Source organism: Oryx dammah, unplaced genomic scaffold, assembly GCF_014754425.2.
Source record: "Oryx dammah isolate SB20612 unplaced genomic scaffold, SCBI_Odam_1.1 HiC_scaffold_27, whole genome shotgun sequence".
NCBI classification, from domain to species: Eukaryota; Metazoa; Chordata; class Mammalia; order Artiodactyla; family Bovidae; genus Oryx; species Oryx dammah.
In genome coordinates this window covers 108,403,048-108,422,043 of record NW_024070211.1, presented here as the reverse complement: position 1 = coordinate 108,422,043, position 18,996 = coordinate 108,403,048, and the positions used below count along the sequence as shown (strand labels likewise).

At 40.2% G+C, this 18,996-nt stretch overlaps 1 protein-coding gene and 1 non-coding gene across 4 annotated transcripts in view; both read right to left on the bottom strand.

Annotated features, from left to right (window-relative positions):
• The window catches only part of CERS6 (ceramide synthase 6), a 314,768-nt gene that overhangs the window by 97,329 nt on the left and 198,443 nt on the right, over positions 1-18,996 (bottom strand). The gene's annotated exons all lie outside the window — the stretch shown is intronic.
• TRNAW-CCA lies at positions 17,896-17,969 on the bottom strand. The gene has a single exon. It is a non-coding gene; the product is annotated as a tRNA-Trp (tRNA).

Below are 18,996 nucleotides of genomic sequence, written 5' to 3'. Positions count from 1 at the left end.
ATAATTCTTAAGGGCCTAGGATTTTAGGAGTGGTAAATGAACACTGGCTTCAACGTAAAGTCACCAGCTGCATTAGCCTCTAACAAGAGAGTGAGCCTGTTCTTTGAAGCTTTGAAACCAGGCATTGACTTCTCCTTTCTATCTATGAAAGTCCTAGGTAGTATCTTCTTCCAGTATAAGGCTATTTTATTCACATTTAAAATCTATCAATCATTTAGGGTAGCCACTTTCATCAACTATCTTAGCTGGATCTTCTGGGTAACTTGCTGCAATATCAGCACTGTATTAGCACTTTCTGGTTCACCCTGCACTTTGATGTCATGAAGACGGCTTCTTCCCTTAAATCTCATGAACCAAACTCATGAGCTGCAGACTCTTCTACTGCAGCTTTCTTACTTCTCTCAGCCTTCACAGATTTGAAGATAGTCAAGACCTTGCTCTGGATTAGACTTTGGCATGTGGGAATATTGTCACTGGTTTGACCTTCTCTCCACACCACTAAAACTTTTTCCATGTCAGCAATAAATTGCTTCACTTTCTTTCTGTGTGTTCACTGGAGTACCACTTTTAATTTCTTTCAAGAACTTTTTCTTTGCATTCGTAACCTGGCTGTTTGGTGCCAGAGTCTTGTCTTTGGTCTTAGTTTTCAACATAGCTACCTACCTCACTAGGCTTAATCATTTCCCACTTTTGATTTAAAATGAAAGATGTACAGCTCTTCTTTTCAGTGGAACATTTAGAGGCCATTATAAGGTTATTGGGCTTCCCAGGTGGCACTAGTGGTAAAGAACTTGTTTGCCAATGCAGGAGACATAAGAGACGCAGGTTCAATCCCTGGATTGGGAAGATCCCCTGGAGTACGAAATGGCACCCCACTCCAGTACTCTCGCCTGCAGAATCCCATGGACAGAGGAGCCTGGCAGGTACAGTCCATGGTATCACAAAGAGTTGGACACAACTGAAGCAACTTAGCACGCATAAGGTTATTAATTGCCTTAATCTCAATGTTGTCATGTCTCAGGGAATGGAGAGGGAAAGGAGAATAGGAAAGAGCCTGTCAATGGAGCAGTCAGAACACACACAACATTTATCAATGAAGCCTGCTCTCTTATGTGGGTATAGTCTATGAATCCCTAAAACAATTATACAATAGTATCATCGAAGATAACTGATCACAGGTCAGCATAACTAATGTAATAATAATGAAAAAGTTTGAAATATTTTGAGAATTACCCATTTGTGACACAAACTTGTTTAATTTGTGACACAGAGGCACAAAGTAAGCAAATGCTGTTGGAAAAAATGGTGCCAATAGACTTGCTCGACATAGGGTGGCCACAAACCTTCAATTTATAAAAAAGAGAGCATCTGCACACAATAAAACAAAGTATGCTTGTACCTGTCAAGTGCTTCTTTGTTCTGTTTACCTCAAAACCTATGAATTTCTGAGTTCACAGATGTCTACACTATTAACCCATCAGTGTTTCCTTTCTTGTAGTTTGATTCATGCTGTCATGAGGTTATATTTGTTACTTGCCAAATGCCTGATTCTTCAAGCACATACACTATCAGTTAGAGAACCTGCCTGTGTAAATGAGTGAAAAATAAGGTTATTTATTGTACTAGGAATTGGCAGTGCAGAAAAAGGCCATGAAGTTGAACCAAGCTGGAGCCATCTGTCTCCAGGCAAAGGCATACAAATGACTTCATGACTTCAGTCCACAGTTCCAGGCACTACAACATCGAAAACATGCATGAGCCAATCTTTAAATGGGAAACAGCCACAGACAATGAAATTTTACTTGCTCCAAAACAAACAATTTTAGTAATTGAGCTGAGAAGACACATTATTCTGTTATCATTGGGAGGTATTATCTAGAAGACTTACACCAAGCTGAAGAGCAATTATCCTTTAATGAATGCATCATTGAGTTAAATGACAATGGTATTTTGGCTCTTCAATCAAAGTTCCAAAAATACTCTAATTGGAGGGCTTTTGCCACTATAAGCATATCGTGTATTCTATAGGGTGGGGCTTCCCAGATGCCGCAGTGGTAAAGAAACCACCTGCCAATGCAGCAGATGCAAGAGACACAGGTTCAATTCCTGGGCTGGGAAGATCCCGTGGAGGAAGAAATTGCAACCTGCTCCAGTATTCTGGAAAAGTCTGTGGTCAGAGGAATCTGGCAGGCTACAGTCCATGAAGCTGTACAAAGTCGAATGCGACTGAGCACATATATGCATGCTTCAGGGTATCTCATTTTGGAGTGCTTAAATATAACCAGGGACCAGTTCTATGAACACATGGTTTATAAACTGAGTGAGAAGCCATCAATTTACCTTCTGATTCTAGAGCATACATTCTGGGGAAAAATGACCCATTTTTTACATACCACTGGTTACAAATAGAAATGAAATACATATCTTCCCTAACAGTATTCTAAAAGGCTTGTGTTACGCGTATTGTTCCAGGGAACAAAATGTAAACCAAGATAGAAACTGTAACATCAAATTGCTTTATAATGAGATTGACTATCATTTTGTCCCTGGAAAAACTAAAAGGACACCCAAGGAGAGGAAAATTACATTTAGTTCAAACAGAAAGTAATCAAAAACTGTCTAAATATAGGGAAAGTTGGCATCTGTAACAAGCTCCAACAGTAATAAGAGGGAATAGAAGGGAAGATCAGCTGTACTATGGATTTCCTTAGTTTAGGTTTATATTTCTCTAAATAACACCACTTTAATAGTGGTATAAAAATAAACTGCTGAGACAATTAAATGCCGGGTATATTCTTATTATTTATCCTGCAATAACATTCACTTATCCAGCACCTGCTCTGTGCCAGGTCGTATCCTAGGGACTAGGGATTTAGGAGTGAACAAAACTAACAGAAAATCACTGTTTCTGCAGAGTTTATTTTCTGGTGGAGGATACTGTAAAGAAGACAAATAAGGAAAAATATGTACTATGTTATATATGGTGAAGGCTCAGAAGAGAAAATCCAGCATGAAAGGGATACATCAATGCAAATCAGTCATAATTGTGTGCATATATATATATATATCCCCTCCCTGTTGAGCCTCCCTCCTCTCCCTATCCCACCCCTCTAGGCCATCACGGTGCTGCAGGTGGGGCTCCCAGTGTTATACTACAACTTTCCACCAGGTTATCTATTTTACATATGATAGTGCGCATATTGTCAATGGTACTTTCTCAATCTCTCTTACCCTCTTCTTCCCCACTGTGGCCACTAATCTGTTCTCTACATCTATGTCTCTATTTCTTCTCTGTAAATAGTTTCATCAGAACAATTTTCTAGACTCCACATGTATGCATTAATATACCATATCTGTTTTTCCCTTTCTGACTTACTTCACTTTGTGTCCCAGGATCTAAGTTCACCTACCTCACAAGAACTGATTTGAATTTGCTCCTTTTTATGGCTGAGTAATATTCCATTGTATTTATGTACCACACCTTCTTTATCCATTCATCTGTTGGATATCTAGGTTGCTTCCATGTCCTGGCTATTGTAAATAATGCTGCAATGAACACTGGGGTATGTTCAGCTTTTAACTGGTAATAACTTTACCACTGCTTCCCAAATCTATCAGTCTGTAGGTCATTTTTGTGAGCATTAAAGTTGCATCCTTAGGGATGGTCCTGGCTAATTCCATTTAGGACTTTGCTGAAAAGAGCACTGAAATGGGAGTGATGTAATGATGGGGGAGGGACAGTTACAGAGACCCAGATCTTCAGCAAGGGTGGCATTCTTGGGAAAGTTAGAGAATGAAAAAAAAAAAAACTGCAGATAAATTCAATGTTTTACTGCATGGACCTGCTTCCTCATTTAAATTGACACGTTGTCAGCTGTAAAAATAGTGAGATTTTCTGTTTCCATTCTCTGCTCTAAAAAATGGCCATGACGATTATTGTACTAGGTTTTATGAAACTGAAGATATATAGAAGCAATAATTTTATTTATTTATTTATTTTTATTTTTAAATTTATTTATTTTTTATTTTACTTTACAATTCTGTATTGGTTTTGCCAATATGAGAGAAGCAATAATTTTAAAAGAAAAAACATCTTAGGAATGGAAGTCACTGATTTTATTCCTTAGATGACCTGCATCACAACATACTGTGATAACAGAAGACAACAACAAGTAAGTAATACAGAAGTCAATTCATTGAAGACATCAAACTAGGAGTATAATCAGAATTGTGAAGCTGTGTTTTTTACACTGAAGATACTACATGATAAATACTTAATTTTTCAATACTGTCTGCTTGACCCATGTATTTAATCATTCTGGTCTTTAAAATAAAATCTATTGTTCCTACACCACCCATTCTCCTCATACAATCACATATGTTGATCCAGACCTCTTATGACAATTTCCCATTTTATGTTTCAGAATAATCCCGAAGCAGATGACTTAATGCAGTGGCTGTTATTTCTGGGAAATACGTTAAAGGGAATAAGCTCTGTTAATCAAATGCTGCAATTACATGAGGGAAATAATCAGAATCACTTTTATTTTTTAACCTATGGACTCCTGGTATCAATTCCAGACTTACTAGGTCATAAGACAGAATGTTTGTGAGGGGTGGCAGTTAGTGACCAGTTATGTGTACTGGGCTCAGTTATGTTATAAGTTCCCTGGGTGATTCAGATCTGCAGGATTAAAACTACTGCACTGAGGTAAGCTGCTGAAACCTACAAAGTGAAAGACAGTGAAGTCGCTCAGTCGTGTCCAACTCTTTGCGACCCCATGGACTGTAGCCCATCAGGCTCCTCCATCCATGGGATTTTCCAGGCAAGAGTGCTGGAGTGGATTGCCACGTCCTCCTCCAGGGGATCTTCCCGACTCAGGAACTGAACCCGGGTCTCCCGCATTGCAGGCAGACGCTTTACCGTCTGAGCCACCAGGGAAGCCCCTACAAAGCCTACAGCAAATAACGTGCCAAGTGAGGAATTCTGCAAAAAAGCAGTTTGTCTCCACCTGCTTCATCTGCTCTGCATGTTCCCACCTCTCTGTGAAGAATGGTGTTAAGGTTCTAAGTACCTCACATAACTTGACAAGTAGGGGAGTAGAAAGTCACACTAGCTTGGTGATTTTACTGTTTATTTTAGTAAAGATACTTTCCAGAATGGCAACCATATAGCACAGGTATCTTGGACATGAAAGAGACACCCAATAGGACCAGTGATAATAGGCTTATTCTGCCCATTACAAAGACAGTTTTATCTATCCTGAGCACTTGCTTATACCAATGTTACTCTCCCATTTCTTCCTTAGTGGTAGAAGGCCAATTTTAAATTGAGCACATTGTCTCTTAAATAAACAAAGAGATACTTCTCAGCTTTCTTGCAGCTAAGTACTAGCTGTGTGTCTCAGTTCTGATCTATGAAGTAAAATGGTATGTGAGATGTTCATAAAGGCTACGTAATGAGAGATGACTCAGCTGGCAAACAACTTTTTACCTATTCAGCTCTCCTTCTTTGGGGAAATTGTTTCACTGAAGTGATGGCTGGAGTTTCAGCAGCCATTTTGTAACAGGAAGTAATCTTCAAGATAGAAGCTATGTATTAGCATCCTGGAGCAAAAAGATAGAATATCCCTGTATCCTAAATGATGGGGCCATCATTTCAGATGCCAACTGCCTGCCTCCCTCCAGACTTATTTTACATGAGAAATAAACTTTTTCCTTATTTAAGCCACTATTATGATTATTATTAGCTATATGCACCAAAGCTAAGCTTAACTAATATCATAAAAAGGAACACCATGGGACATATAAAGTCAAGGAGAGATTTCAATGGTGTATAGAACCCATCCTGTGAATTCTTAATATACTGATTATTGCTGAAGCAATTATCTAAAATAATTTACCTAATCTTGGTGTATCAAAGAATAACTAGTACAAGTTAACAGTGCTAAACTTGATAAAAGAGTAGAATTGAAAGTGGAGAGCAGGAGATGAACTAGAGAGCCAGGTCACAGAAACAGTCACTGGCATATGCTATCTTGCTGACCATCGAGTAGGAGATAAAGAGGAAGTGAAGATGACCCCAAGATCTCCAGCTTGATTGACTGCTGCAGATAGTAATGCCCATAAATAAGACGGGGAATGCCACAGGAGGAGTAAAGAGGAAAGGAAGAGCATGAGCTTGGTGCTGACCTTGAGGAGCTTTTGAAATGCTTATGGATACAAATGCAAAGTCTAGGAGAAAGTTAGAAAACAATCTAGGAATTCAGGTTCACTTGCTATTCTGCTTTTGAGAAACATCTGATGATTCCACACCAATTACTCAATGAAGCCCAAGCTCCCTACTTTCGAGGCCATTTATGACCTGGCTTCAACCTAGCTTTTAAAATCTCTATCTCTTTGCCCACAAGGCCCCACCAAAAACAAATGCAAGCCTTATGTTCAAGTCACATGTAACTTCATGGTTTTGCTCAAACATGCTTCATAGAAGTTCATGCATATTCCTTTCACAAGAAACATAATCCACCTTGCTACAAATATCTCTTTACCTGTCTGCCTCCCACATGGGACAGAACTATGAGAGGACCTCACCAACTATCTTGGATAGAGCACATTGAGAGATAAGGGCTCCAATACCTGCTTCATTAACAGAAGCTCACGCAGCAAGCATCCGTGTTTTTGCTTACTCTGCTTCCCTTATCTGGGACACAGAAAGGAATCAATGATGACCCAGAGTAATCAGGGCTGGGCCAATAATACAGTGGTGTCTTTTATCTGCTGAGATCAGATTAGAAAAGGATAGGAAAAAAAATGCCCAACAGCTAGCAGGAGTAGGGGAATTTTATATAAAGAGGAAACAAACACACTCGAGTCTCTGATAACTTTTACTTCATGTGGCAAAAGCCATCCAGAGCACGGGATGGATAGTTCATGTTTAGTATAGGGAGACGGAAGAAAGACAAGGGAGAAAGCACCAGAGTGCTCAAGAGGAGGAGTGGGTTGGATCCTGAAAAGCGTGGTAGGAAACCTCCACAGGCCACCAGAGCACAATAGCCACTTCACTCAGAAAACCAGTCCCGTCAGCAGAACAGGGATACGCCCTCCCCTCAGTGGTCTGCAGCTGCGCTTGTGAGCCTGACAAAGCTCACTGTTAGGAAAGGTCTGGAGCGTTCTTACTGAAAGGTTTTACACCTGCCACTAGGGCATCTGCCAATAACAGGAACCTAGGGTTTGACCTGGAGAAGGCGATGGCACCCCACTCCAGTACTCTTGCCTGGAAAATCCCATGGGCAGAGGAGCTGATTATTGTACTAGTTATTCTTTGATACACCAATCGTAGGCTGCAGTCCATGGGGTTGCTGAGGGTTGGACGCGACTGAGCGACTTCACTTTCACTTTTCACTTTCATGCATTGGAGAAGGAAAGGGCAACCCACTCCAGTGTTCTTGCCTGGAGAATCCCAGGGACGGGGGAGCCTGGTGGGCTGCCGTCTATGGGGTCGCACAGAGTCGGACACGACTGAAGCGACTTAGCAGCAGCAGCAGCAGGGTTTGACCTCTGAGTTGGGAAGATTCCCTAGAGGAGGCAATGGCAACCCACTCCAGTATTCTTGCCTAGGAAATCCCATGGACAGAGAAGCCTGCTGGGCTACAGTCCATGGTTTCCCAGAGTCAGACGTGACTTAGCGGCTAAACAACAACTGGCTGAAAGAAACCACTGTATAGAATCCAGAAGCCTTTTAATATAATATAAAACATAATGAAGTATGTGAAATGTATTGGCTACAAAATGATTTAAGTTGGTAAGAAAAAACATATTTTAATTAGCAAAAAATAAAAGAACCCCAAAGTCAGGTTTATAGGACTATGAGCAATTGCATTCATTTTTTAAAAATAAAGCATTGAATGGTACACCGAGACTCAAAGATCTCAGCCAAAAATAATTATTACTGAGAATCTGTTGACTGTAATAATCTGTCCTGATGTGTTGCCAACTGTTTTATTAGAGAACAGAATATTCTTATGTAAAAGACAGCAATATAACTGTAAGTCAATCAATTTGCATAAATCTTTTGGTTAAAAATAATCTAAAATCTATATCCATTGATCTTTAGCAATGTAATCCAAAAAGATAGAAAAAAATAACCCCAAAGGCACTGTGAATGTAACATTTTCCATCAAGCATGGCTGCATGTAGCAATCTTTGCAGACATTTGTGTTGCATCCCATCTTGTTACTTTGTGTACTGGCTCTCCACAGGGATTCTGGTTTTCAAAGGTGCTAGTAATTCTCAGCTAAATATTCCCAGTAACTTTGTGCTGCATGCCCTGAATGCATGCAAGAAAGACAAAATCTAACTCTAAATCTGTGGAGTGAAAATGTTGGGATTAAATTCACTCTAGGGAAACAATAACCCTCTGAACTAAAGAATAACTGGAAATACAAGCAGTAGGTAAGAACTGTCAAGTGTCTTCCTGAAACCTTAAATGTGGAGAAAGATTTTGTCAGGGATGAAAAATGGGGAGCACTGTCCTCCTTTTCACTCACTGCCCATAACTTATAAATTATGGCCTGTCTACAAATAATGCATTTAGTACTTGGGAAATTATTTAGAATTAATAGGCATCACGATTCTCCAGCTGATAGTCTAGCAGGTAATCTTACATGCTTAACTGAAATGACTTTTTAATCTTTATTTCACTTCAAAACCATAATTAAGGATATTAATGATAGAAATTTTAAATAAGCATTTTCCTAGAACGTTCACTGTTGTGATACAACTATACTTGAATTTGATTTAGTTTCTCCTTTTCCCTTTTCTTCTTGAGTCACATCTGCCTTCTCTCAGGATATAGATACCCCAGAGCTGCTGATGCGGCAAAGCAACTCAGACTGCCCTGACTGCATAGGATCCTTGACCCCTACCTCCATTCCAGATAGGAATCCCCTACAGATTTATTTAGGGGCTTCTCAGTTGGCTCAGATGGTAAAGAATTCGCCTGCAATGCAGGAGACCTAGGTTCAGTTGCTGGGTCAGGAAGATCCCCTGAAGAAGGGAATGACTACCCACTCCAGTATTCTTGCCTGGAGAATCCCATGGATAGAGGAGCCTGGCAGGCTACAGTCCATGGGGTTGCAAAGAGTTGGACACAACTGAGTGACTAGCACTTTCACTTTTGGGGGGCTTTCACTTTCAGGTGGCACAGTGTAAAGAATCCTCCTGTCAGTGCAGGCGCTGAAGGACACGGGTTCTATCCCTAGGCTGGGAGGAGGAAATGGCAACCGATTCCAGTATTCTTGCCAGGATAGTCCCGTGGAGAGAGCAGTCAGGTGGGCTACAGTTCATGGGGTTGAAAACAGTTGGACATGACTGGATCACTGAGCATTCACATATTTAAACACATTATTTCTTTATTCAGTTACATGAAAATCAGGAGACAGTTCTAATTATTACACCTCTATCATTCAACATCAAATTTCAAAGGATCCAAGCATATACTGTAGGACAGAAGTGGTCAGTTTTGTAACTGCTTCTAGGTCAAATTTTTTTCCCACCATGCAACAAACTTACCTATTAAGAAAAAAAATGGCAGGGATAAATTTTTCTTTCAAATGGCTTCAGAACAAAACTGAAGCAAAAATGAAATAATGAAAAAAAATAACGTGATGGTGAAGACTCTTTGTGAAATCTCTAGAAAAAGTGGACACCCAAAGATAATGACAACATAGGTACGGTTTTACTCACAGAGAACACAGGCTAGTCAAAGACTTCCTTTTTATGAACATGTTTCAAAAGTCACAGATAAGGGTCAAGATATATTATGAACAAATTTTTCCTTACCGTATGTTTGGTTCATATTTGTTACAGAGGTTAGAACATAGTCTAAGAACATTCAGATAAACAATTTTAGATTTGTTCCAATCACACCCCTCAGAGGAGAAGAAAAGAAAATCAGAGAAAAGCTTTCCTATGATGAGGCATTATTAGTTACAGGTGAAAATATCACCAGTAACAGTCTAACAGGCAGAGATGGTTAGAAAGTAGGGGGTGGGGAACTCACTAGATGATAGCTGGCCAGCATGTGGTAACATAAAGAGGAGGGTCTCTCAAAACTCCTTTATCTGGGGGGAGGGGTGGAGGGAAGGGAGGAAGGTGAGGTTCTAGATTCCCTTAAATGTAGAAGTCTTAAGGGCAGAAGCCATAATCTGACTGAAGTGTCCTTAGAAACCAACCCGGTACTTCACACAGAAAGGCTGCTTAATAGATGCATTGAATGTTTTGCTGAGTGAATTTCTGAGCCAGCCATGTATACACATACAGAATTTTCATTTCTTTTTCACACATTGTCCATGCACAAGGATAAAGATCTCCATGCCCTGACAGTTGTACTAGCAATAGAAAGCATATGCTCACTCCAAGCAGAGCACGTCCACATTCTTATCCCATCTGACTTTTCTCCTCCATTAAACAGAACAAAAGCTGTTTTCTTGACTTCACGCCACAAGGCAAGACTCAGGTTTCACTCTGGCTCTTTACGAGCATATTCCATACAAAGAAAAGGGCATTCAGCTCTTCATCTAAATGTTCTCGCATGTGGGTGTTTGTCTTAACTCTATGTTGATGCTCAGGCTGTACTAATTATTGCGCCAGGCACCAGGGACGTTATAATGAACAAGCCAGGCAAAGAGTTCACAGCTCAAGGGACTTTTTAGAAAAAAAAAAAAACAGACAATATAGTAAGATAGTATTAGAGTAACATTAGGTACCAGGAGGAGTGATGACATTGCATACGTTGGAGAGATGGGAAATGGTAGTGGGAGTTAGTATTAATCTTTCCTTCATTTATACATCTTATGATAATTTCACTAATTAAAATAGAAATTTTAAAGTAACGTGATTGACAATATATATTAGCTTGATGCTATTATTTAAAATAGTGCACATGTATGGAAAAGACAATGGCACCCCACTCCAGTACGCTTGCCTGGAAAACCCCATGGACAGGGGAGCCTGGTGGGCTGCCGTCTATGGGGTCACACAGAGTTGGACACGACTGAAGTGACTCAGCAGCAGCAGCATGCTATTTGTGCATAAAATATCTTCCATACACACAAGAAGTACTTAAAAAACTGAGGGAAGGAATTAGTGGAGGGTAGACGGAAGGAGCTTTTCATCTTTATGCTCTTCTATACCATTTGAATGTCTTCCATGTGCATGTGTAATATGAAGCAAAAAATGACTTTTAAATGTGGAATGAAATTAAAAAGAAAATTAGTGACAGATTGAAGGCAAGGGTGACAAAATCATTATGATAAATCAAAGGTGGGTTACAAACATGATTATTAGCTTTCCAGTGATCAACTTCTTGGAAGAAAAGCTCTGACAAACCAAGACAGCATTTTAAAAAGCAGAGACCTTACTTTGCTGACAAATGTCCATCTAGTCAAAGCTATGGTTTTTTTTCGTGTATGGATGTGAGAGTTGGACCATAAAAAAGGCTGAGTGCTAAAGAATTGATACCTTTGAACTGTGGTGTTGGAGAAGACTCTTGAAAGTCCCTTGGATTGCAAGGAGATTCAACCAGTCCATCCCAAAGGAAATCAATCCTGAATATTCATTGGAAGGACTGATGCTGAAGCTGAAGCTCCAATACTTTGGCCACCTGATGCGAAGAGCTGACTCGTTAGAAAAGACCCTGATGCTGGCAAAGATTGAGGGCAGGAGGAGAAGGGGACGACAGAGGATGAGATGGTTGGATGGCATCACCGACTCAATGGACATGAGTTTGATCAAGCTCCAGGAGATGGTGAAGGACAGGGACGCCTGGCGTGCTGCAGTCCATGCAGTTGCAAACAGTGGGACACAACTGAGCATCTGAACAACAACAACAAGGGATCAACTCAGAAGGGTAAAGTTTACAAGGTCGAGGAAATAAAGGCAGAGTAATTTGCTCAGGGAATTTATGAATTCTCATTATTAAGAAATGAGACGAATTTCTCCTAGGAGTCCTCATGAGGAAGATGCTGTGTGACACCCAATATATAGATATGCTTATAATATCCACAGTGACAGATTTCATCAGGCTTCTGCCTATAATGATCCCTAACAGAAGTGGATGGCAACACACCAAAGCATTTGTGTAATTCACAAAAGCATTTCTGAAGGGGGCCAGTTCAGACTAAAAGCTCTGGATAAAGATGGCCTGAGTTCAAATGACAGTCCCACCACATAATCTTCTATAAGAACTTAAACAAATAACTTCACGTTTCTGTACCTCAGTTTCTTCATCTGCCCCATAAGGTTATGTGAGGAATAAAGGAATGAGTACATACTTAAACTTTAGCAAATACTCAATCCACATTAGCGATTTCCATGCACATCCCTGAATTTTCTCTCACCTAAACCTTTAATAGGGCACTGAGCATGGCCAGTCCTGGGGGCTGTGGTCCTTGTCACGTGATGAGTACTTTTCAGCACACCAAGATGAAGGCAGCAGAGGTCTCAAGGTTCTACTGCATGGGACAGCTTAAATCTACTTCCCTGGGATCCCCTCTAGGATCCTGAAAGAGATAACTTCTTGCACAGAGTTGTTTATTTTCTTTTTACATTATCATTTAAAATGAGTGTAAACTATGGACTAGGCATTATTCATTCAATTTTAATAATAAGGCTCTTGTGTGTGTGTGTAAGTGCACGCTCAGTCATGTTCGACTCTTTGCAACCCCATGGACTGTAGCCTGCCAGGATCCTCTGTCCATGGAATTCTCCATGAAAGAATACTGGAGTGGGTTGTCTTTTCCTTCTCCAGGGGATCTTCCCCACCGGGGGACTGAACCTGCATCTCTTGTGTCTCCTGCACTGGCAGGTGGGTTCTTGATCAGCTGAGCCACCAGGGAAGCCCAATAAGGCTCTTAAGTAGATCCAATCATCATCTAATTTTACAGATAAGGAAACAGGCAAAGAGAAGGTAACTTATGTCACACATGCGATAAATGGCAGAACCAAGACTCCATCTGGTCCAGCAGACTGGCTCACGCCTATTCTTGACTGTGGCATTGTATTATACCACATATTACATAGGTCAAAGTTACAAAACATCCATCACAAAATCAAGATGGCTTACTATGGAATAGCTTTACTTTCTGGCAAGATTTAAGCCCCTTCTATGTAATAAAAACATTAATACCAGGTAAAGGAATGCTTATTCCATATTTACGTTTGCTGGGCTGATGGTGATGGGGTAACAGTTGGAGCATGAGGTGGAGAAGGAACAGTTACTAATCACATCATGTCAAGATGAAGAGATATCAGGAAATGGCTCAAAGAAATGTCCAATTGCTCCAAGAGAAGACTGCTTCTATTGGCTCCACCTCTTATGACGTGCTTTAATGGCAAATCTGCTGCTACTGCTGCTGTTAAGTCGCTTCAGTCGTGTCCGACCCTGTGCGACCCCATAGACAGCCTCCCACCAGGCTCCCCCGTCCCTGGGATTCTCCAGGCAAGAACACTGGAGTGGGTTGCCATTTCCTTCTCCAATGCAACAAAGTGAAAAGTGAAAGTGAAGTTGCTCAGTTGTGTCCAACCCTTAGCATGGACTGCAGCCTACCAGGCTCCTCCGTCCATGGGATTTTCCAGGCAAGAGTACTGGAGTGGGGTGCCATTGCCTTCTCCGATGGCAAGTCTATATAAGAGCAAACAATATGGCGTGATCTGTTCATGCGGCTTGTTCCACAGCAGATCTCCATATTCAGCCTTTCATATCACTTCTGCCAGACTTCTTCTGAACGTTCAGTTCAGTCGCTCAGTCGTGTCCGACTCCTAATTACCCCATGAATTGCAGCACGCCAGGCCTTCCCGTCCATCAACAACTCCCGGAGTTCACTCAGACTCAAGTCCATCGAGTCAGTGATGCCATCCAGCCATCTTATCCTCTGTCATCCCCTTTTCCTCCTGCCCTCAATCCTTCCCAGCATCAGAGTCTTTTCCAATGAGTCAACGCTTTGCATGAGGTGGCCAAAGTACTGGAGTTTCAGCTTTAGCATCATTCCTTCCAAAGAAATCCCAGGGCTGATCTCCTTCAGAGTGGACTGGCTGGATCTCCCTGCAGTCCAAGGGACTCTCAAGAGTCTTCTTCAACACCACAGTTCAAAAGCATCAATTCTTCGGTGCTCAGCTTTCTTCACAGTCCAACTCTCACATCCATACAAGCTAGTGGAGGTGATGGAATCCAGTTGAGCTATTTCAAATCTTATAAGATGATGCTGTGAAAGTGCTGCACTCAACATGCCAGCAAATTTGGAAAACTCAGCAGTGGCCACAGGACTGGAAAAGGTCAGTTTTCATTCCAATCCCAAAGAAAGGCAATGCCAAAGAATGCTCAAACTACCACACAATTGCACTCATCTCACATGCTAGTAAAGTAATGTTCAAAATTCTCCAAGCCAGGCTTCAGAAAAATGTGAACTGTGAAATTCCAGATGTTCAAGCTGGTTTTAGAAAAGGCAGAGGAACCAGAGATCAAATTGCCAACATCCAATGGATCATGGAAAAAGCAAGAGAGTTCCAGAAAAACATCTATCTCTACTTTATTGACTATGCCAAAGCCTTTGACTGTGTGGATCACAATAAACTGTGGAAAATTCTGAAAGAGATGGGAATACCAGACCACCTGACCTGCCTCTTGAGAAACCTATATGCAGATCAGGAAGCAGCAGTTAGAACTGGACATGGAACAACAGACTGGTTCCAAATAGGAAAAGGAGTACGTCAAGGCTGTATATTGTCACCCTGCTTATTTAACTTCTATGCAGAGTATATCATGAGAAACACTGAACTGGAAGAAGCACAAGCTGGAATCAAGATTGCCGGAAGAAATACCAATAACCTCAGATATGCAGATGACACCACCCTTATGGCAGAAAATGAAGAGGAACTAAAAAGCCTCTTGATGAAAGTGAAAGAGGAGAGTGAAAAAGTTGGCTTAAAGCTCATTCAGAAAATGAAGATCATGGCATCTTGTCTCATCACTTCATGGCAAATAGATGGGGAAACAGTGGAAACAGTGTCAGACTTTATTTTTTTGGGCTCCAAAATCACTGCAGATGGTGACTGCACCCATGAAATTAAAAGATGCTTACTCCTTGGAAGGAAAGTTATAACCAACCTAGATAGCATATTGAAAAGCAGAGACGTTACTTTGCCAACAAAGACTTCTTCAAGAGGGGTTTAAAAGTCTAATAGGGTCTGAGGAACACAGTGTCAAAGTCCAGGTGCACTTTGGTCGCTAGGTATAAGTAATCTACATTCACAATGTGTCAGGCAAGCAGAGGGTGTACAATTTAGATATAATGTAGAATATGATAAAGGGGGAAAAGTTTACAATTTTAAGGGACTAGGAATGAATTAATGTACACATAGATACATGGCAAAACCACATGTGCCGATCTATCCTATCAGACTTGCTTGTAAAAGTAAATTCCTTGGGAACAGAGGTGGTTTTCTTCTTGTCCCTATAGACCTAGTATCAGTACAGTAAGTCTTCAATAACCGTTGGTTAAACTGAATGGATTGGGGCATCCTCATACTACTCCAGGTTGGGGAGTGGAGACAGGGAAATCATATCCTCATATAAATCATATCCTCATATAAATCATATCCTCATATAAATCATATCCCCATACTTCCTATGTTCTAAAGCAAAAAGGAATATCTTCTCAAGCAAATGTAAAGGTGTCTACAAAAGTATTTTGAAAGACTGAAATGGCATTGTTATTTTAAAATACAATCTACACCAACCACAATGAAATACCACCTCCCATGTGTCAGATGACTATCATCAAAAAGGCAACAAATAACAAATGTTGGCAAGGATGTCTCTATATCCCTCCCTTGGACACTGTTGATGGGATTGTAAGTTGGTGCAACTGCTATGGAAAATGGTGTGGAGGTTTCTCAAAAAATTAAAAGTAGAACTGCCACATGATCCAGCAATTTCACTTTGGGTATTTACCTGAAGAAAACAAAATCACTAACTGGAAAAGATACATGCACCCAATGTTCATCGCAGCATTAAATACAATAGCCAAGGTATGGATGAATGGATAAAGACGATGTGGGAAATATATGTAATGGAATAGTACTCAGCCACTAAAAAAAAAAGTACAACCATTTTAGACAACATGGATAAATCTACAGAATATTATGCTAAGTGAAAAAAACTACAACCATTTTAGACAACATGGATAGATCTAGAGAATATTATGCTAAGTGAAAAAAAAGTACAACCATTTTAGACAACATGGATAGATCTAGAGAATATTATGCTAAGTGAAATAAGTTACAGAGAGAAAGACAAACCACCATATGACTTCGTTTATAAGCGGAGTCTAAAAAAACAAAACGAAAAAGGACCCATAGACACAGAGAACACACGGGTAGTTGCCCAAGTGGAGGGGGGATGGGGTGGGCAAAATAGTTGGAGGGGATTGAGAGATACAATCCACCAGTTATAAAAGTAAATAAGCCATGAGGATGTACAGCACAAGGAATATGGTCAATAATATTGCAATAACTTTGAACAGGGACAGATGGTTACTAGACTTATCATGGTGATCATTTCATAATGTATACAAATATCAAATCACTAGGTAGTATACCTGAAACTAACATAGTATTGTATGTCAATATATTTCAATTTTTAAAAACCCATAATTTACAGCGAGGCAAGTTTCACATACATGAGTTAGTTCTCCAACATAATATCTATAATTGTTTTAAAATTCTTCCTGAGGTTTAAAAAAGATATGACACAAACCAATAAAGAATGTTTCTGTGATAATTTATATCATAGTCTTTTGTAGCATGTGAAGAACTCTTAGTAGAGGAAACAGCTATGGCAGCATGGACTTTTTTTTCCCCCAAACCTTGACCACTGTATCCAACAGATGGTTCTCCCAAAGATATCAGCCATTGGATGAGTCACTACCTGAGAAGTACCCCACACAGCTTACTGTTGAAAGGATGATCCCAGGAATATACACAGTATCACCCATACAGTTACTGACCAAGTCAGAAAACCCCACTATTAAGAATCCATTCCTTAAGGATAATACCATCTATTTAGTTTTAAAAAAGAAAAGAAAAGCCAATTGTCCTGAAGAGTAATACAAAACTCAAGAGTAATATAAAACCAGAACCTTCCTTAATGACAGTTGAAAGCAAGGCCTTATAGGAAATTTAAAAAAAAATTTTTTTAATGTAAGATTTAGGGAAGAAATGGATGACAACTGGCAGAGATCATATGTCTTGAATTTTCTTAATACATATATAGTCATCAAAAATTCTGCATTAATATTTTATAAACTATCAAAATGTCTTCAGAACTTCAACACACTAATATACAAGTTGTATTTTCCAGAACTGCCTACTGCATACATTTGTTGTTTTTAATTCATATATGTCCTATTTTTGGTTGGAAACATGTTCAGTGTCCTCAGAAGGCTAGGTATGGACCCAATACCTAGGAAAAGAAAGAAGAGCGCAGAAAAGAGAGATAAGATGACTCTAAAAGGTAGCTGTTCCTTATTTTTTTCCTGTCTGCACTGTTAATCATTTATGAAACCATTCACAGGGCAACCCTCTTCTGCATTTCCCCCTCGCCCTTCATCCTCTATTTCACATACAGCAATTCACTTAAAACAAACACACATCAGACAAGCCATACCCTTTTGGGACTTTCACATGGGTTACTGAAAAGATAAAATGGTAAAAGTGAAGTCACTTAGTCGTGTCCGACTCTTTGCGACCCTATGGACTGTAGCCTATCAGGCTCCTCCGTCCATGGGATTTTCCAGGCAAGAGTGCTGGAGTGGATTGCCATTTCCTTCTCCAGGGGATCTCCCTGACCCAGGAAATCGAACCCGGGTCTCCTGCATTGGAGGCAGACGCTTTACCATCTGAGCCACCAGGGAAGCCAAAATGATAAAGCGTTTACTTATTAAAAATTCCTTTCCACTAAACATAAACACTAGTTCATAACACAGCTTGCTCACATACTGAGGTTCAGAATAGCCATCCTAGGGAAACTCTGCCAATGTCCTGACATTTCCATTCAGAAAGTACAGTCAATTGCCTTAAGGACTGAGCATAAACTAAGATGTAATAAAAGCAGTGCAATGAGAATAATTCCCAATTCTCCTTCAATTATCTTAACCTATGAAATATAAATAGTATACAAATTTCTCTAAAAGTTCACAATACTATGATAACCCATACAAGTATGTATACAAGTACTGTCACAGATCAGTAACTAAAGTAAGTAAATAGCAGCAACTAAAATGAGTGACAGGTGAAAGAGCTGGCATCACATGGCTAAAAGAAATTCTTCGACATTAAGAAGTTTTTCTTGGAATTTTGCCTCTTCTTTCAGTCTTATTTTCTTAACTTCAACATTATGTACTTTGATTTTTCTTTTGATTCTATATTTTTTCAATTCTGAAAACACTGCTTATCCAGGTTGAGACAGGTTATTCCTTTTAATGTGTATATAACCACACGTCCAGGTCTTTCACCTGCTTCAAAAGAAAGAAAAACCCAAAGCCAGAGGAGTTCAGGATCTATCACGTAAAGTCATCTTCTATAAGTAGAACACACTATCAGTTCAGTTCACTTCAGTTCAGTCGCTCAGTAGTGTCTGACTCTTTGTGACCCCATGAATTGTAGCACGCCAGGCCTCCCTGTCCATCACCAACTCCTGGGGTTCACTCAAACTCACATCCATCGAGTCGCTGATGCTATCCAGCCATCTCATCCTCTGTCGTCCCCTTCTCCTCCTGCCCTCAGTCTTTCCCAGCAACAGAGTCTCTTCCAATGAGTCAACTCTTCGCTGAGGGGTGGTCAAAGTACTGGAGTTTCAGCTTTAGCATCATTCCTTCCAAAGAACACCCAGGGCTGATCTCCTTCAGAATGGACTGGCTGGATCTCCTTGCAGTCCAAGGG